At 40.7% G+C, this 22,046-nt stretch overlaps 1 protein-coding gene across 1 annotated transcript in view; it reads left to right on the top strand.

The window, feature by feature from the left end:
* The window catches only part of LOC126259816 (nibrin), a 157,809-nt gene that overhangs the window by 106,028 nt on the left and 29,735 nt on the right, over positions 1–22,046 (top strand). The gene's annotated exons all lie outside the window — the stretch shown is intronic.

Here is a 22,046-nt window from a genome sequence, read left to right as displayed (position 1 = left end):
ACAATTGACCCAAAATAAAAGTCAAGGAATGTGATAAATACAATCTTGTGCTTAAAATAACTGATGCGCAAAAGTGAAAATGAGCAGCAATTCGTTGCTATGCAGCAGGAAATTCTCTTGATGTTCAAAATCACCTGATTTGACAGTGTAGAGTACAGAAGTGTTTTGTTAGCAGTGCTTTTGAGAGAAAAACTGCAGCTTCCCATTATTGTACCATTGAATTAAACTCCGCCCTTCCCCCCCCCTCTCCCCCTCCCCAGTTTAAAAACAAATTTACATGATCATTATACATCATATTCCCATACATTGTTACTTCCATGTGTTTGTATGAAAGATATATTCCAGCTATAAATCCTTTACATGTCATCAAAAGCTACTATTTTTCACTTGCTGTCATCTAATGGAATTATCCTACAGGGTTATGTGTCTGTAGTAAGAAAAGTATTTATTCAGATGAAGTTAACAGAAATAATAGTGTGTAAAGTAGATATTCATTCATCTTGCTGGAGCCTCTTGTTACCCTCACTTTTCAATTCTTTTACACCTTAGTGGTAGTTGTTGCTAATGATAGGAGCCCATTTCACCTAAATTGTAATTTGCACAACCACAATAGATGACACAAAAATAAATTTAAATATGATATGGAAAGTCCTGGCAGAATGTAAATAATCTAGGAGTAGAGGTAACATCGAAGAGTAGAGGCGTTGAGCTGCTGATGCGCACATAAACAAATCTGAAAACTACATTATCTTTCAAACGAATCCTTCTTCAAGTTAGAGTACACAGACAAATGTGTGCACACGTTTGCTACCCCCCCCCCTCCCCCCCCCCCCTCTCCACATACACATGCACCTGTACAGCTACATGTGCCTGCTGAATTCACAATGACAGGAGACGGGAATGGCATCATTGAGCTCATGCACAACATGGAGAAAGGATTAGGTGGGGGTGACAGAACAGAGGTAGGGGAAACTGTGGAGAAGAGGATGTGGATGCAAAATGAATAAAGTTATGGTCCTGGGGCAGGCTGGAGGTGGGTGTTGGGCAGGAGGCTAGGGGAGACCAAGACCAATAGGTTTATGGGAATGAAGGATGTGCTTCAAGGGCACCTCCTACCTACATAGTTCAGAAAACATGGTGTGGTCCAGATCACACAGGTTGTGTAGCAGCCTTTAAAATCAAGAATGTTGTGCTCAGCAGCATGTTTTGCCACTGGATGGTCAACTCTGCTCCTGGCCACAGTTTGACTGAACAGCTGGTCGATGGTCATGCTCATATAAAACACTGTGCATGAATTGCAGCAGAGCCAGTATTTGACATGACTGCTTTCACAGGGGGCCCTGCCTGCATTTTTTTAAGGAAAACTAGATTCAGGGGTGTTCTAGGAACATGTTTCAGTTAGAATTAATTTTCATCTATATTGTCTGCATTCTTTTCATAATTCCTCTAAATGCCATATTAGAGTCATTGTTTATGATTATTTGATACAATACTTTTCATCCGTGATCTGAGCCTAAAGATTACCCACAATTACTGAAACCAGTCACCTTCTGTTTTGTCATTCAATTTTTATTTTCCATTACCAGTTTCGAATTGCCTAGCGATTCATCATAAGATGGTACATATTAATTGCATGTTTGTAGTATTGTGGAGGTTGTGTAGCGATGGCAAAATGTGTAAATGAAACATGTAAGCCCTGAATGTGGTGAGAATTATTCATATTATGAGATTAATTTAGTCACATTACTTATAGTTAGTAGTAGCCGTTGGTTTGTTCTTGGTGCTCACGTTGTTTTGGAAAATGTAATGTGTGTTTTCCAGTGACATTAATTTTACATCACTTCATAAATTTAGCCATAGATAACAATTTCCACATGCTTTACAAAATATAAATAAACCAAAGAGCATGATAAAAGATATGTTCTAAGAGTTTGTGTCAGAGCAGACGGTTTCTTTGTTTGGCATTTGCACTGCACATTGTGGCAGGAAGTATGTATTGCGACAGATTTTACGTGCGTGTGATCCGATGCACCAATTGCGACGGATTATACGTTGCTGCTGCAATGCAATTTCTTTTATAATTTTTGTTCACCTACCTCTTTACAGCGGTAGATCTTCGCACGTAAACTCCTGGCTGCAGCTACTTACGAGATCACAGAAAAGCAGTGTGGAGGAAACTGTAACCTCATAGCTACACGCCGGAGGCCGCTATAAGTAAAATTTGCTGAAAATTTTCTGTGTACTTTAAAGAAATGATTCAGAAAGGGGATGTCACTCGTACTTTAAACATGAAGTTCAAATTTAAACCTTCAATAGATCTTTATTGCTGTTAAGCAAGATCATCAGCCCCCATTTACGAAAATTGCTAAAGTTTCTGCTCGCAGTTATCACTATACCTAAAACACCGGAACTTTTACCTTCCCAAATTCCGAAACCAATTACTTGTAACACAGTCAATGATCGGCCAATTACTTTGGCACACGATATTCCATGGTTGTCTTTAGTAAAAGTTTATGCTCACCATAAAATACTCAGTAAGAATATACTCAGTACCGCCACGCTATATAATTCAAAGTTCACTTGCGATTTTCGGCGGAACGAATTATCACAACACTCTAAAGTTTTCATAAACAGTTTCTGGTCACTACCAGATACCATTAACACTGGACCATAATGCAGAAGTCATCCCAAGATTTCATCCTACACATAATGTGAAAAGTCACATCCAGCATAACCGCCTCCAATCCAAGCTAGCTTGCGACTCCCCCCTCACTCTCCCACACTCAAAACTATATCTCCTTGCTAGGCGGCCAACCGTCTCGCTTCTTATTGGCTGTCAGCACTTACGACCAATGAGAACTCACTTCTAGGGCACGGCTCGCGCCAAAATCTAGCAAGCACCAACCACTTCTCTAGGCTCATTGACGTCATCAAATTAAGTAACACAAAACTCTCTAATTAAATAAACAAAACAAAATGAACTATAAGCTTTACTCTACATCTGGAAATTTATTATGTAGTCGTGAATGTTCTGGTTGTCTTATACATAAACATACATACTTGGACATCCGACACTCACTAGTAGGGGAACCACTTGTGGATTCGTTCCCACATTACAGAGTTGTAACACTTGCCAGTTCCTGTAGAGAATTACATGAATGATTTTTAATAATGCCGAACGTCCCACATACTCTCACGTACGCATTCTCATTCATACGAACCCTAACACACAATACACATATATACTTAGAATTCTTGAAATTATTATTTTAGAAAAGTTACAGAGGTTGTCTGAAACTAAAAACTTTCCAAATTTATATATGAACACTGAAAGTGTTATCAGATCATCGTACATAGTCACTGAAGGTGAACTATTACATCACTGTATTTATTTAAATTCTTGACTGTCGGAAAATTATGTTTTTTGAATTTTACTAACTTCCAAAATACAACTATTTTTGATCTCAGACTTTGACATATTGTTTGTTTTCACAACAGAAGGTTGTACATCAAATATGACGTTCCTCAGGTTATTCCTTTATTAGTTATTAATATTTTTAGTTTCGTATAATGTAAGTGGCCTGCCAGCACTACTCCACTGCTTTCGCACGCGCAGCTGCAACAGATGGTCGTGACGTTCATAAACAGTTTCTGGTCACTACCAGATACCATTAACACTGGACCATAATGCAGAAGTCATCCCAAGATTTCATCCTACACATAATGTGAAAAGTCACATCCAGCATAACCGCCTCCAATCCAAGCTAGCTTGCGACTCCCCCCTCACTCTCCCACACTCAAAACTATATCTCCTTGCTAGGCGGCCAACCGTCTCGCTTCTCATTGGCTGTCAGCACTTACGACCAATGAGAACTCACTTCTAGGGCACGGCTCGCGCCAAAATCTAGCAAGCACCAACCACTTCTCTAGGCTCATTGACGTCATCAAATTAAGTAACACAAAACTCTCTAATTAAATAAACAAAACAAAATGAACTATAAGCTTTACTCTACATCTGGAAATTTATTATGTAGTCGTGAATGTTCTGGTTGTCTTATACATAAACATACATACTTGGACATCCGACACTCACTAGTAGGGGAACCACTTGTGGATTCGTTCCCACATTACAGAGTTGTAACACTTGCCAGTTCCTGTAGAGAATTACATGAATGATTTTTAATAATGCCGAACGTCCCACATACTCTCACGTACGCATTCTCATTCATACGAACCCTAACACACAATACACATATATACTTAGAATTCTTGAAATTATTATTTTAGAAAAGTTACAGAGGTTGTCTGAAACTAAAAACTTTCCAAATTTATATATGAACACTGAAAGTGTTATCAGATCATCGTACATAGTCACTGAAGGTGAACTATTACATCACTGTATTTATTTAAATTCTTGACTGTCGGAAAATTATGTTTTTTGAATTTTACTAACTTCCAAAATACAACTATTTTTGATCTCAGACTTTGACATATTGTTTGTTTTCACAACAGAAGGTTGTACATCAAATATGACGTTCCTCAGGTTATTCCTTTATTAGTTATTAATATTTTTAGTTTCGTATAATGTAAGTGGCCTGCCAGCACTACTCCACTGCTTTCGCACGCGCAGCTGCAACAGATGGTCGTGACGTCAGTCTGCAGGACACAACTCATCCGTTACTGACCGTATAATACTCTACTGGCTTACATTGCAGCCCGCATACATTCTGAAGTAAAGCTTTTAATAGACAAATGGGCGATCGCGCACTAGTTGCGACGCCACAGTATCTATTTATATTATTTTCATTACTACAAAAATAACATAAATTTACATTGCAAACTTGACTTGTGGTATTTACAAAATCTATTAAACAATGAATTTGGATGATATTTCTTCTACAATTTTAGTGCTGAAATAACATTTGACATTTAACTTGATGTTCAATAGATATGTGTGTGTACACATGCACATACGCATACCATAGAAGAAGAGACAGAATGATGAGTAGGTGTGCCTGTGGAAGGGTGTGTGTGTGTGTGTGTGTGTGTGTGTGTGTGTGTGAAAGAGTGAGAGAGAGAGGGGGGGGGGTGGTTTCCCCGGGTTGTTTTGTCTTTCAAGTTTAAAGATTGTTTGAAATTTTGAAAAATGGGTTGTTTGCTAAATGAGTTTGTTCATTTAAGATGGTGAGGGGTGATTTATTGTTATAGGTGAAAATCTATAATTGTTCCAGGAGGTCCATGTTATTCCATTGCCTACACTGTGTAAAATGTGCAGGTTTGTTTTGACGTCTGTGCTCTTTATATATCAAATTGCAAAGTTTCTTCCTGTTTGCCGTATGTAGTAGCAGGTGTCACATGTTAATATATGTATACCAGTTCTGTGAACTGGTGGGTTGGCTGTTTTAATATTATGAACTATTTTGTTATTTGTGTGGAAACTTATTTTGACTTTGTGTGGTTTAAACAGTTTTGCAAGTTGATATGAGACGCTGCCAAGGAAAGGCATGGAGATATAGTTAGTTTCTTCTGCTATTGAAGACTGTATTGTTCATGCTATTTGGTTGGTTTTTATTTTTTCATATAATTTGTCAACTTTGGATGAGTCATAAGCATTGTTGTGGGCTATTGTTTTTAAAATGTTTAGTTCTTTGGTTTTTACATTAAGTTCGCCATGAATTTTGTTGATCCATAAATGCATGATGAGTTACTCCTGTTTCTCAAGGAGTTCCTTGTGGGGTGGGGGAGTGGCTATGTACATAAAAAATAGTATTCCATTTGAGTCCATAGATGTATCACGACACTGCACTGAACAGATATTTGAATGTTGTGCAGGGGCACTTGAATTTAGTGAAACTAAACTTCTAATTGTTGTTGTTTATAGGTCCCCTAACTCTGACTTCAGAACATTTCTGCTCAAGCTAGAGAGGGTTCTTGATTCACTTTGTAGGAAGTAGCAGGAATTAGTTATATGTGGTGACTTCAATATTAATTTTGTGTATGACGGTGCAAGAAAAAGGATGTTGGTAGATCTCCTAAATTCATATGATCTGATGCAGACTGTTTTTTCCAACTAGGGTGTAGGGGAACAGTAGCATAGCCATAGACAATATTTTTATTCATTCTTCATTACTAGATGGGCATTCTGTTAATAAAAATGTGAATGGCCTTTCGGACCATGATGCACAAATTTTAACACTAAAAGGCTTTTGTACTCAAACAAATGTCATATTTAATTACAAACTATGTAGGAAAGTTAATCCAACAGCAATAGAGAGTATTTGGTATGCAAATAGAATAGCTAATTCACAGGATAAAAATTAAAACCATATGGTCAGTTGTGAAGGAACTGTCTGGTCAGCAGCACGAGATTGACGATATAAAGTCAGTTCATAGTAAAAATATTTCTGTTACTGAAAAATCAGATATATTATGGTATTTAACAATCATTTTCTGAGCATTGCTGGAGAATCAAATAAAAATTTAGTTTCTACAGGAAATCATATAACTTTCTTGGCAAATGTCTTTCCGAGATTGATGTCTGAAATACTCCTCTGTGATACAGACAAGAAGGAGATTGAGTTAATAATTAAATCACTGAAGACTAACGTCTCTCATGGTTATGCTGGAATGTCTAGCAGAATATTAAAGTACTGTGCTGTACATGTTAGCCCAGTATTTAGCCATATTTGTAATTTTTCCTTTAGGAATGGTCAGTTTCCTGAGCGATTAAAGTACTCAGTAGTAAAGTCGCTTTATGAAAAGGGGTAAAGGGATAATGTACATAATTTTAGACCTATTTCTATGTCATCAGTGTTTGCAAAAGTTATTGAAAAGGCTGTGTATTAAGGATAATTGATCATTTCATATCACACGATTTGCTATCAAATGTACAGTTCGGCTTTAGAAGTCATTTAACAACTGAAAATGCTCTATTCTCTTTTCTCTGTGAGGTACTAGATGGGCTAAACAAAAGGTTTTGAATGCTTGGCATATTTTTTGATTTAACTAAGGCATTTGATTGTGTTGATCACAAAATATTGCTCCAGAAGTTGGGTCAGTATGGAATACAGGGAGTAGCTCACAATTGGTTCACCTCTTACTTCAGCAACAGGCAGGAAAAGGTCATTATTCACAATGTTGATAACAGCTGTGATGTGGGGTACTGTCAAGTGGAGGGTGCCCCAGGGATCAGCATTGGTGCCACTCCTGTTGCTTATTTATATAAATGATATGCCCTCTAGTATTGTGGGTAACTCTAAAATATTTCTGTTTGCTGATGACACTAGCTTGGTAGTAAAGGATGTTGTATGCAACATTGCCTCGGTTTCAAATAGTGCAGTACATGACCTACGTTCATGGCTTGTAGAAAATAAACTAATGCTGAATCACAGTAAGACTCAGTTTTTACAGTTTCTAACACACAATTCAACAAAGCCTGATGTTTTGATTTCACAGGATGGGCATATGATTAGTGAAACTGAACAGTTCAAATTCCTAGGTGTTGAGGTAGATAGCAAGCTGTCACGGAAAGCCCACATTCAGGATCTTCTTCAAAGACTTAAAACTGCCATTTTTACTATTCAAATAGTATAAGAAGTGAGTGATCGTTCGATACGAAAATTAGTCTACTTTGCTTATTTTCATTCTCTTATGTCATACGGTATTATATTTTGGGTAACTCTTCCCATTCTAAAAGGGTATTTTTGGCTCAGAAACGGGCAGTTTGGGCAATAAGTGGTGTAAGTTCATGAACCTCTTGTCAACCCCTGTTCACGAGTCAAGGTGTTTTGACATTGGCCTCTCAATATATATATTCCGTACTGTCATTTCTTGTTAACAATATTAGCTTATTCCCAAGAATAAGCAGCTCTCACTTGATTAATACTCGGCAGAAATCAAACCTGCATTTGGATCAGACTTCCTTAACTCTTGTGCAAAAATGTATGCAGTATACTGCTGCATCCATTTTCAATAAGCTACCACTAGAATTCAAAAATCTTATCAGTAATCCACGCGCTTTCAAATCGAACCCGAAGAGTTTCCTCATGGGTCCTCCTTCTATTCTGTCGAGCAGTTCCTTGAAAAATTAAGCTGATTCTTATTGTATTGTTGATTGTGTTAAACTTATGGAGTGACTTTTTTCGGGTTCATAAACATTTATTTTTATCTGTTATTACTTTTATGTTGTAATTTCACGTACTGACACGTTCCATGACCTTGGAGATTTGGTCCTATGGAACTTGACATGTAAATAAAAAATAAATAAATGACGTATGATGTTGTGAGCTTCCTATAAATTTAGGATTTAAGTTTATTGTTGTGAAAGGTTATGTTTAAGTCAAGAAAATTAATTCCATGTTGTGTTTGATGTGATGGATGTATATTATTAAGTTTCTCAGCTAAGCTTTCTATTTCAGTGGTTGTCCTATTGTATAGTATCAAGGTGTCGTCACCATAATGTTTATAATAAATTATTTATCACTTTCTATTGCGTCTGCTGTAAAAAAATTTGGTTTCTAGATCATTAATATAGGTATCAGCTAATAGGCAGATAAGCTACTGCCCATTGGTAAACTATCATTCTTAATATAGATTTTGTTATTAAAGGAAAAGCAGTTGTGAGAAAACACGAACTCACACAGATCAATTAGTTCATAGATTTCTACATTCGTGAATTTTTGTGGTGCAATAACTTATCTTTGATTATTCGGAGTGTTTCTTGTATGGGTATGTTGATGAAGAGGTTATGTTGAGGGATGTAAACTTTGAACAAAAGGCAGTTTGTTGCAGTAATTTGTGGAAACCTTTATTCATCACTATCACAATGTTCCACGTCCATAATATAAAAAAGTATATTTTATTGTTAAACCTTGACCATTGTGGTCATATATCCCATTGTCGTTAAATCTTGACCATCTTGGTCAAATATCCCATTGTCAATTGCTTTTGCATCAAGATCACTGAAAATGGTTGCGTTTAAAAACAAGTTGTCAGTTACTGTTGCACTACATTCTTCAATCTCTAACTTAAGAATAAATCCAGAGCTAGACGTCTACAACATTAGACGACATCAATCAGTGATACCTGCAGGAAAATCATTATTAAATTCTCGACAAACAGTGAGTCTCCATTTAAGTCTGCATAAGCTTTTGAAATATGGCAGCATAAAAACCATGGTGTAAAATAAATAATGGAAGGAATAAATTGTATGTGGAAATGAGGAACATCCTACCCACTATCCTTCCCACTCATCTCAAAGTATATTCTGTGACCCATCCAATCTGTGAAGTATCCTGGTCCTTTCTTATGCCACATCAATTCCCAGCCTCTTGCTGCATGAGTCATGCACCTGTGGAAAAATTTAGTAAAAGGTCTGTCATATGCACCCACCCAGATTGTACTATTCCAGTCATATCACAAGCATATCCAATCCTATAGAGGCAGGGACATACTATGTACCGACCCAGCTGTGAGTATGACAACCAGCCAGCTGGCCACCCAAAGGAATGGCCATCAACTATCTGTGATTAAGAACATATTTGACACACTGCTGAGAACAGCATGTTCAACCATGCCACATATATTGCGTCTGCCCCTACATCCGCCACCCCATCAAGCAGAAAGGAACTGCTGCTATGAACTGCAAAGAAGAGAATTGTCCTTATACCTCCTCTGATCCAGCAACCCTTTTGGTCCCAGTCTCAATCTTCAATGGTCTCTGTCCCACATCAACCTACACAGCTATCCCCAGCATCCATCCAAACCTCCTCACCTCTCTTTTTATGCACTCACACTTCCATTTTTCAGTATCTCTCTTCTTCTGCTCTGTCTCCTCCTCCCAGTTCACTCCTCCACATCATTGTGTGCCACACACAACTCCTCTTGCCTACTCCAGATTGAGCTCTCTGGTGCCACATTCCTATCCCAATATGTATGCAACCTCTTTCTTCCCTCCCAGCTGTCAGGCAACCTTCCCTCTCTCTCTCTCTCTCTCTCTCTCTCTCTCTCTCTCTCTCTCTCTCTGTCTCTCCATCTCCTGTTTCCCCTTGGCCACTAAACCCAATTCAAGTTTCTCAGTCTAGTTAATCTGTAGTGTCTGTACAATGTAGTTTGCAGGGATAATGGTGCCAAGCCAGTGTATGTGTATGCATGTGCCTCAACTATACAGTGAATGTTTACCTTTACTCCATTGTACTGACTGGCAGCGGCAACTCGTTTTGGTTGACAACTAGCAGGTTTTCATGCTCACATAATAGGCTGTGCAAAGGTTACATTTGAATCGGAATATAATATGGCCCCGTCTTTAAAGAATAGGATATGCCTATGACAAAATGATAACAGTAAATCCTTGGTGGGTGCATAGGACAGATCTTGTACCTGGGTCTTCCACAGGTGCATGGCTAATGTGGCTAATGGTTGGGAATAGGTGTGAGATAAGGATGGACCAGAATGTTTCAAATAATGTGTGGGTGGCAGAATATCACTTTGGGAGGAATGAAAAGATTGTGGATAGGATGTTCCTTCAGGGTTGCCACAGGTTCTGGACATCAGGGAACTTCAAACATGGCAGGGAAATATCAGGGAAATTTGGCCCAAAAAAAGGATAAATGTTGGTTTTGTCTCAGTAGATGAAATGGTTTGTTTACTGAGATGTCATGCATCATCACTGGCTGGGTGCAGCTGAGTATGTGTGCCACTTCCTTACTCCCTCATTACTACTGCTTCTCCCCTTGCTACCACTCCCCTCAGCTTGCAGTCAGTGCTCCCATCACTTCTTGTCACTAGCCTAGCAGCTGCCAACAGGAGGCATGAGGTGTGGTTTGTTTGGATCTGATTCTCAGAGACTGTAAATGCAGCAGCCTTAGACAGTGGTCAAGTGTGCATGTGTTGTGTCTAAGTGATTGTGTGAATGTGTATGTGCTCTCATTTTCTGATAAAAGCTGTGGCTGAAAATTTAGTTGTGAGAGGATGATTGTCTTTTCTACATGCCCATCTGCGGCTCAGCAATCATCTTTATGGTGAGTTGCTGACTATCCTCATTATTATTGCTCTCAGAGTATTTGAACAAGTTATCTGTTACATGGATTGATCGCTGCAGTCTTATTTCATTGACATGCTGTCTGTGGCTCGTGAATAACTGGCCACATTAGTGGATTTCTGTGACAGGCCAAAACCGCAGTCCGTTTCTGCAGGTATCTGTAACGGGTCGGGTCTGCCAGTCTTAAGCCATTCAGTTCCCACTAATGTTCAGGCCCTGCCCGTCAGATCTAGTCTCATCGATCTGCCCGCAGGCTGGGTCTGTTTGTGTGTGGTGTAATGCAGTGGAATTTCATGGTTTATCCATGGACCCAGGACTGCAGTACTCCTCAGCGAAAGGCCATGGGTGATGGATTTCAGGAATTGCATTTGTCTCACTACAAGTATGTTATACAGTGTGGCATTTTATAGACATTTTATTTGTTCTAGTACATTTTGGCACTTCAAAAGTAGTTTATATGTCAGAAAGTATGGACAGTAACAAGAGGAAATTTGTGTCGGTCACTGGCGGTTTGTACACTATGTACTAATATATTTCTCAAAAGAAAAATCACACAATACCAGTAAAATTATAGATATATTACAGTGCATAATAACCGACAATAATGAACATAATAGAACCAGTATTTTATTGGCGGTCACCTAAAGTGTTGGTTTGTAGAATTATTCCCTGCCTTATACGCTTCTTTCAAGAAGCCTAGTTTTTTCTGAGATTGTTTCTGAAATCAGTGAAGATATTTTAAATCTGACTTGCAACTCCAAGGAAATGCCTATTTTTGTCACCAAATGTGTTTCGTTTTATTGAAATAAAATAACATCAGTGGTCTTGATGAAACATTTATACCATTTGGCATGCTTTCTCCATCTAAAAACAGTTCGTTACAAAAGATGTTGATGTTAGTACTTAAGATTTTTGCTCACATCTGCTTGCAAGGTTTTTTTTAGATATTTCCTCATTTGCACTATTGTTTCTTATACCGTAGCTGCAAAGACAGATTGTCAATGTACGTCTTAACTTACCCATGAGATCTCAAAAAGGGAAAAATCTTAAAACTTGTCTGGAAATTAGGGAAATATCAGCGAATTTCACTTGGGGAAATTTGTAGCAACCCTGTCCTTGTTTTCACACACCATGATACATACTTGAAGCCCTGGAAAAGGACATGATTAAACTCTTTAATACGAGCTGGTACTGCATAATGAGCAGAGTGCTCTTTTGAAGCTGGTTCATGGGGGTAGTCACCGAAGGAGAGGTATGACTTTATGTGTCTCTTGAGCACTGAACACTGCAACTATACTTTAATTCTTCCATTATTTATATTCCACCAAGAACTTCCCATTACCATAATCTAATTGGATAATGCCGACTTAAAAGGAGTGTTGCTGCTTGTGGAGACTTTAATGAAGACTTTCTGTCATATAGCACTGACTGAGGATATCTAGAAGGCCCACTGGAAGGCATGGAATACGATGACAGATGCTAGATAATGCTCCTACATCTTCTGGGGTGTCACTGCTGCAAGTGCCACCATGAGGATACGCCCATGTTGCTGGCTCATCATTGCCTGCAGCTGCTCTTTAAAGCCAGCAGTGCAGCAGCTCCACAGTCAGTTGAGATTTCTCTCTGCTATTGGATTGATCTCACTGCTCGCTGCACGTCATTGTCTTGGTTCTGAATTTGCTACATCTTAGACTTTCGATCTTGTGGACTTGTTATTCTGCCATATGTTTGTCTTTCTTTAGTTGTTGTCCACCTGTTTACACTCAGGTGACTTGCTGTGATGCCCTCAGCTGGCCAGCCGGTTTCTAGTGCTTCCTGAATCGTTCCCAGTCTTGTCACATTCTAGTCACTATAACTGGTGATGAAGTAAAAAGTCAGCAGTGTCCCATGGACACCAGACTTGTGCAACTCATGGAACAGCAGCAGCAACTGTAACAGCAGTTCCAATAACAGTTTCAACAACAGCAACAACAACTGCTGCAGCTTGCTGAATTCCTTCATCAGAAAATTCGGCTTTTGTAGGATCGACTGCAGGTGCAGGGTTCACAGCTCCATATAAGCGATAGTCGCTTCTCAGGCAGAGAGCTGCACACCTGTGTTTCCACCATTTAATGATGCCAAAGAGTATTGGGAGACACATTTTCAGTGGCTGAAACATTACTTTCCTTCTTTTTCAGTTTCTGATGATTCTCTCCAGTGGTTGCTTTTTCTTCCTTGGGCTTTTCCAGAGGCATTTTTCATACTAAGGAAGTTGGCTCCACTGTTAAATCCTGTCACACTCACTTTCGAAGAAATGTGTTCCTTGTTTCAAATTATTAATTGCAATGATTCCATGTGGTCACATTGTGCCTCGAGTCTCATCGATGCCACAAGTAAACTGGACAGTCATACTGCTTGTGGGGAACAGATTTGCAAGGATTGAGCCCCATTGCTACTTCACTTGCTGACTTGCAGAACTTCATGTGCAGATTCTTTGATTCAAGACGTAGTGGTCCAAATGGCTTTTAATCCGGAAGTATACAACAGCAGCTCTCAAATGGGACAGCCTTTCCTAGGATTATATTATGAAAGTTACACACTCTTTTAAGGTCACATAGGCAGCAAATTAAAGCATCATGGCTCGGCTCCAAGTGGCAACAGTTGAGTCGCCACCTCCTAACATCCTCTCCATTCTTGTAAGTCATTTTCTCAACAGCGGCATCATGATTCATCAGTTTCAGACACATACACAGCCTCTGAACAGTCCATCACACCACATCAATGTCAGCAGCGAGATCTTCCCTCGTGTCCTGACTGCTTCCCAGCTTACCCCATGCAGACTGTCCAGATTGCTGGATGCACCACATCCATTGTGGAAAAAGATTGGTATTGTCAGAAACCATCAGGACACTGGGATTCCACTCCCCACATGCGTCGAGGGACAGTGCACAAACTTAAGAGAGTTGTTCGTCAGGGCAATCCTTCCGCTACTTAGTTGTTAATCCCCCTCATAATTGTGAACCAGGATGTCTGTTTTCAGGTGGACAAAGGAGCTATCATTTCTGTGATTAACCTCCACATGTATAGTCGTCTGGGTTCCCCTGTATTGGTCCCACCCTCCCATACATTGGTTGCATATGGTGACAGTTCAGTTCCTCTCTGGTATCAACTCACAGTCCACACTGCATACAAAAAGGTCACACAGCTATAACTCTGTTTGTTGTCAGTAGTCTATTGGCTGGCTACATTTTCAGTCTGGATGCCTTTCACTGTTTGGTTTCTCCATCACTGATGAGGTTCAGGTTATCTCAGACATTGTTACCTTCCAGGAGCTCGATGACCTCTTTTCTGGCTCCATGCCTCTATTCGCACCTAGTTTGGTGTGCACTGCAGAATTCTAGGTTCGTATCTCCTAACATCCAGTGTCCCATTTCTGCTGTCGCATCCTATTTCCATCTCCTTGCGGATGGCCGCTAAGCAAGAACTCCATCACTTCCTCAAAGCTGTAGTGATTGAACTTGTTAAAACCAGTGCTTGTGCCACACCCCTTGTGTTGCTCAAGAAGTCCAGTCAGTCTCTCTGGCTATGCGGAGGTGCAAGTGGAAACCTATGCCATTCCACATCTGGAGGACCTCCTCACAACAACCTTGCTGATACATATTTCCTGGTCACAATGGATGAGGAACCACATTGCATTATAGTCAACAACATTCCCTTTGGCCTATACAAGTGTTTGCCCTTTCAGATCTCTTCTGCTCCGGCAATCATCCAGAGATACCTAGAACAGTTGACTATGTCCATCCCTACTTCTACCAACAATCTCTATGACTTAATTGTGATGGGTGCTGCATGTCAGGACCACCTGCATAACCTTTGTACCTTCTTTACTATGTTGCATGTTGCTGGGTTCAAGTGCCGCTTGACCGAGCAAGGTAGTGCAGTAGTCAGCACAGTGGACTAGCATTTGAGAGGGTAATGGTTCAAACTTACATCCAGCCATCCTGATTTAGGTTTTCCGTGATTTCCCTAAATTACTTTAGGCAAATATCATGATGGTTCCTTTCAAAGGGCATGGCCGACTTCCATTTCTATCCTTCCCTTAATCTAATGGAACCAGTGACCTCATTGTTTGCTTCCTTCCCCAATCAACCAACCCATCAATCAAGTGCTGCTTGCACAAATGCCAGTTTTTTCAGGAGCTATTGAAACACCTCAGACAGCTGCTCAACAAAGACAGGATCCATCCCATTGACTGCAATGTTTGTGCTATTAACTCTTTGCCCAGCCCCCAAAATTTACAGGAGCTGCAGGCCTTTTTGGGAAAGGGGCATATTTATTGTAAGTTTCTCCCACAGATGGCTCACATTCTGCATCCACTCAACCACTTGCAGAAGAGGAGGGTTAAGCACAGATGGACGACTGACTTTCAGCATGCTTTCACATGGCTGAAATATGTGCTGCACCTGCTGCCCTGTCTTGTGCCCTTTTCTCCATCATGTCCCCTGGTTTTGGCTGCTGATGCATCTCTGATGCTCGAAAGAACGAATCTTCGTATAAACAAAAAAAAGTTTGACACTTATCTTTCCCCTTAAGAAGTTCCGTGTTTACCCATTCGGGACAAAGTTTTTGCTCATTACAGACCAAAAACTGCTGGCAGCAATATTTGAGCCATGCTCTCGGCTTCCAGAGCAGATGCCCGACAGATCCAGCATTGGTTGCTTTTTTCCTACAAATATACCATTAAATGCAAGCCCACAGCACAACAAGCAAATGCAGACACTCTGTCTTGTCTACCCTCAGGACTCGACCCAGTATTTGACTAACAGGAAATCTCCAGTTCCCACATCATTGTGAAATGTCAGCATGCTTAGGACAGGTTTTCTATTGCAGCTACTTACATTGCTGCAGACACATGCCCCGACCCTATCTCACAGCACATCATGCACTGGGTGCTCCACGGGTGGCCCACTTATTTTTAAAAGTCCGCTGATCCTGAGCTCCGCGGCTGGGCTTGCCTCTTCCTCTGTTTTTCACTCATCTCCAGTGTTCTCCTACTTAATGCAGAGGCAAATAATCACCATGTTGTCATATTGCCAACCCTACACTCTCATGTTTTGCATCCCTCCATTGTCAGCCTTTGGGTATGTCATGGATGAAAGCCCTTACACGTCGAATTGCCTACTCACCCTGACTGAAAAAAGTTTTAGACATCGTGGTGTGCAGTTCTCTCTGTTTGTGTCTGACACCACGCTACTCCACCCCAGTCTTCTGCTGCCTGACCCCCCACCCTCCCCTACCGTGCCTGGGACCATATTCATCTGGAATTTGCTGGCCTCTCTCTCGGCTCTTTGTGGTTCATTGTCATGGACACTTATTCTAACTAATCCTATATAGTTAGCATGGTGCCCACCACAACTTATGTCACTCTCGATGCATTCATCCAGATTCTAGCCATCGAAGGGCTTCTTCACACCGTCGTGTTGGTCAATGGGCCCTAATTTATGTTGACAGCTTTTGAACAGTTCTGCACCTCCAATGGCATCAAGCACCTGTTTCTTCCACTGTTTCATCTGCCCTCCAATGACAATGTGAAGCATATTATGTGCACGTTTAAACAACAGATGTTTAAAGCAGTTGGTTGTTCCACCACCGCAGCTGAGCTCACATTTTTTCTGAGCATTTACAGGACCACCCCTGTCCATGATCATAGCCCGGTGTTCGTCCATGGGCGGCAGCCATATACTCTCTTCCACGTTCTGGCCCCACAGCCCACAGAACCGCAGAACTGGCACACCAAGTGATTTCTGTCGTGCTCAGCTGTGTGGGCACACTCATATTGGACAAAACTCTTTTGGATGCCAGCCAAAGTGGTTGCCACTCAAAGATGGCAGCTTATGACAGTTGTCGCTCCAAGGGATTTGATGTCTCAGCATACCAACCAGCTCTGACTGCACCTACCAACTGCACCACCACCGCCAGCTCAGTCAGACCTGGACTGCCCACCCTTGCCACTCCCACAACCACAGGAGTACAACCTGCATTCCAGTGTACTAGCAGCAGTTCCCATGGACACAGACATGAAAGTGTAAGTCTCAGTGCGACCTCCGCCCTCTCAGCAATCGTTGCCCACACCATCATTTCCAATGCCACCACACCCCGGCACATTGCCACATGCCCCACTTCTTCCTCCCAGATGGCGGGCTTCAGCACTGGGACTCTGCCCGCACCAACAGTTTGCCTCCCCAAGAATTGTGTGGGGCACTTCTGTCCCTAGATACCCATTTGGGAGGGGAGGGATCTGATACCCAAAATTGGCAAGTTTGAAGGCCCACTGGGAGATACAGACTTGATGACAAATGCTGGATGGTGCAGCTACATCTGCAGGCACTGGTGTTACCACTGCAAGCACAACAGTTCTGCAGTTGGTCATGATTTCTCTTCACTATTGTATTGATCTCACTATGCCTTAGGGGTCGAGAGAGAGAGAGAAGAGAGAGAGACAGAGGTGGTAACTTGTGCAAACTATTTGTGAATGTGATTAAATAAAAGAATGAACTATCTGCCCTCTGAGAAAAGGACCCAGTGCATGTCCTAAAAAGAAATGTAAGTTCAATTGAGGTTACAGCTGTTTCCCATTAGAAATCAAGTACTCATGCTGTGAATCAGTGGACAGGGCCACAGTAAGCTAGATATTTGAGTATTACACTGACCAGCCAAAACATTATGACCACTGTCTACTGCGATGTTGGATGCCATCTGGTGGCATTGCAGGCATGTGATGCAGTAACAAAAGTATGTAAGCAGAGCAGACATGGATGGCAGATCAATCTAGTGAAGGTATTGGCTGCAAATGGTAAAATCCATTGAGATAAGTGACTTTTACAAAGGACAGAGTCTGTGAACGAGTATCTTGAAAACAGCAAAGCTGTTGCTACTGTCATGAGCATTTATGGAAAGAGGTTTAAGGACAATAAAACGACTACTAGCCACTAAATGGCTGGACATCCATGACTCTTCACAGTATGTGGGGTCTGGAGACCTGTCTGCACTGTAAAATAGGATAGATGGTGGTCTGTGGCATCTCTGCCTAAAGAGAACAATGCTGGTACACACACAAGTGTTTTGGAGCTCACCGTTCATCATACATTGTCAAACATGGAGCTCTGCAGCAGACCATCCATACCTGTTCACCTGTTGACCAATGACATCATCACTTATGATTGCAGTGGGAATGGGACCATTGGGATTCAACTGTTGATCAGATGAATCATTTTTGCTATGCTAGGTGGATCTCCACAGATGGCATTCTTGAGGTGAATAGCAGCTCAAAATGTGGGGAAAGGCTGGTGAGTGGAGCAGTATTATGCTATGGGAGACATTGTCCTGCACTTGCGTGAGACCTGTGATAGTAATTGAAGACATACTGACAGCTGCGAATCATCTGCATCCCTTCATGTGTGATGTCATCCCCAACGGCAATGTCATCTTTCAGCAGTATAATTTGCCGTGTCTCAGAGCCAGAACTGTGCTACAGTGGTTTGGAGAGCATTATAGCAAACTCATGTTTATATCTTGGTGACCAAATTTGCCTGATGTAAATCCTACGGAGCCCATATGGGTCACTATTGGGTACCATCACCATGTACACAAATCAGCAGCGTATTATTTCTGTGAACCACATGACCTGTGTGTAGACATCTAATGCCACATACCTCCATAAACCTACCAACAAACTGTTGGATCCCTGCTTTGCAGAATCGGGGATGTATTTCACTCCAAAGACGGACAAACAAGCTATTAAGCATGTGGTCAAAATGTTTTGTGTATGAGAGTGATGAAATCAAACTAAACTTCCATTTAAACAAAGCATTATTTGACATGTCTGCCTTTAGAGCTGAGTGGTCAGTTCGCCTGACTGCTGAGTAAATTCAGTTCCCAACACTGACAAGAATTTTTACTTTGGTTTTTTGTAGTTGTGGTCTTCAGTCCAGAGAATGGTTTGATGCAGCTCTCTGTGCTACTCTATCCTGCGCAAGCTTCTTCATCTCCCAGTACCTACTGCAAACTACATCCTTCTGAATCTGTTTCGTGTATTCATCTCTTGGTCTCCCTGTATGATTTTTACCCTCCATGCTGACCTCCAATACTAAATTGGCGATCCCTTGATGCCTCAGAATATGTCCTACCAACTGATCCCTTCTTCTGGTCAAGTTGTGCCACAAATTTCTCTTCTCCCCAATTCTGTTCAATACCTCCTCATTAGTTATGTGATCTACCCATCTAATCTTTAGCATTCTTCTGTAGCATCACATTTCAAAAACTTCTATTCTCTTCTTGTGTAAACTATTTATCGTCCACGTTTCACTTCCATGCATGGCTACACTCCATACAAATACTTTCAGAAACGACTTCCTGACACTTAAATCTATACTCGATGTTAACAAATTTCTCTTCTTCAGAAACGATTTCCTTGCCATTGCCAGTGTACATTTTATATCCTCTCTACTTCAACCATCATCAGTTATTTTGCTCCCCAAATAGCAAAACTCATTTACTACTTTAAGTGTCTCATTTCCTAATCTAATTCCCTCAGTATCACCCGATTTAATTCAACTACATTCCATTATCCTCGTTTTGCTTTTGTTGATGTTCATCTCATATCCTCCTTTCAAGACACTGTCCATTCCGTGCAGCTGCTGTTCCAGGTCCTGTGCTGTCTCTGACAGAACTACAATGTCATCAGCGAACCTCAAAGTTTTTATTGATTTTCCATGGATTTTAAATCCTACTCCGAATTTTTCTTTTGTTTCCTTTACTGCTTGCTTAATATACAGATTGAATAACATCGGGGATAGGCTACAACCCTGTCTCACTCCATTCCCAACTACTGCTTCCGTTTCACGCCCCCCAGCTCTTTTAGCTACCATCTGGTTTCTGTACAAATTGTAAATAGCCTTTCGCTCCCTGTATTTTACCCCTGCCTCCTTCAGAATTTGAAAGAGAGTATTCCAGTCAACATGGTCAAAAGTAAGTCTACGAATGCTAGAAACATAGGTTTGCCATTCCGTAATCTACTTTCTAAGACAAGTCGTAGGGTCAGTATTGCCTCACGTGTTCCAACATTTGTACGGAATCCAGACTGATCTTCCCCGAGGTCAGCTTCTACCAGTTTTTCCATTCATCTGTAAAGAATTCATGTTAGTATTTTGCAGCTGTGACTTATTAAACTGATAGTTCGGTAATTTTCACATCTGTCAACACCTGTTTTCTTTGGGATTGGAATTATTATATTCTTCTTGAAGTCTGAGGGTATTTTGCCTGTCTCATACATCTTGCTCACCAGATGGTAGAGTTTTGTCAGGGCTGGCTCTCCCAAGGCCATCAGTAGCTCTAATGGAATGTTTTCTACTCCCAGGACCTTGTTTCGACTTAGGTCTTTCAGTGCTCTGTCAAACTCTTCACGCAGTATCATATCTCCCATTTCACCTTCATCTATGTCCTCTTCCATTTCCATAATATTGTCCTCAAGTACATCGTCCTTGCATAGACCCTCTATATAATCCTTCCACCTTTGTGCCATCCCTTCTTTGCTTGTAACTGGTTTTCCATCTGAACTTTTGATATTCATACAAGTGGTTCTCTTTTCTCCAAAGGCCTCTCTAATTTTCCCGTAGACAGTATCTATCTTACTCCTAGTGATATAGGCCTCTACATCCTTACATTCCTCCTGTAGCCATCCCTGCTTAACCATTTTGCACTTCCTGTCGATCTCATTTTTGAGACGTTTGTATTCCTTTTTGGCTGCTTCATTTACTGCATTTTTATATTTTCTCCTTTCATCAATTTAATCAATTCAATATCTTGTGTTACCCATAGATTTTTACTAGCCCTCATCTTTTTACCTACTTGATCCTCTGCTGCCTTCACTATTTCATCTCTCAAAGCTATCCATTCTTCTTCTACTGTATTTCATCCCCCCATTCTTGTCAATTGTTCCCTAATGCTCTCCCTGAAACTCTCTACAACCTCTGGTTCTGCCAGTTTATCCAGGTCCCATCTCCTTAAATTCCTACCTTTTTGCAGTTTCTTCAATTTTAATCTACAGTTCATAACAAATAGATTGTGGTCAGAGTCCACATCTGCCCGTGGAAATGTCTTACAATTTAAAACTTGGTTCCTAAATCTCTGTCTTACCATTGAATAATCTATCTGAAACCTTCCAGTATCTCCAGGCTCCTTCCATGTATACAACTTTCTTTCATTATTCTTGAACCAAGTGTTAGCTATAATAAAGTTATGCTCTGTGCAAAATTCTACCAGACAGCTTTCTCTTTCATTCCTTACCCCCATTCCATATTCACCTACTACATTTCCTTCTCTTCCTTTTCCTACTACCGAATTCCAGTCACCCATGACTATTAAATTTTCATCTCCCTTCACTATCTGAATAATTTCTTTTATCTCAACATACATTTCATCAATCTCTTCGTCATCTGCAGAGCTAGTTGGCATATAAACTTGTACTACTGTGGTAGGCGTGGGCTTCATATCTATCTTGGCCACAATAATGAGTTCACTATGCTGTTTCTAGTAGCATACCCACATTCCTATTTTTTTATTCATTATTAAACCTACTCCTGCATTACCCCTATTTGATTGTGTATTTAGGACACTGTAGTCACCTTACCAGAAGTCTTGTTCCTCCTGCCACCGCACTTCACTAATTCCCACTGTATCTAACTTTAACCTATCCATTTCCCTTTTTAAATTTTCTAACCTGCCTGCCCTATTAAAGGATCTGACATTCCACGCTACAACCCGTAAAACGCCAGTTTTATTTTTCCTGATAACAACGTCCTCCTGAGTAGTCCCCGCCTGGAGATCCGAATGGGGGACTATTTTACCTCCAGGACGCCATCATCATTTAACCATACAGTAAAGCTGCATTCCCTCAGGAAAAATTACAGCTGTAGTTTCCCCTTGCTTTCAACCGTTCGCAGTACCAGCACAGCAAGGCCATTTTGGTTAG

Source organism: Schistocerca nitens, chromosome 5, assembly GCF_023898315.1.
Source record: "Schistocerca nitens isolate TAMUIC-IGC-003100 chromosome 5, iqSchNite1.1, whole genome shotgun sequence".
Lineage (NCBI taxonomy): Eukaryota > Metazoa > Arthropoda > Insecta > Orthoptera > Acrididae > Schistocerca > Schistocerca nitens.
This window is presented reverse-complemented; position numbering and strand designations above follow the sequence as displayed.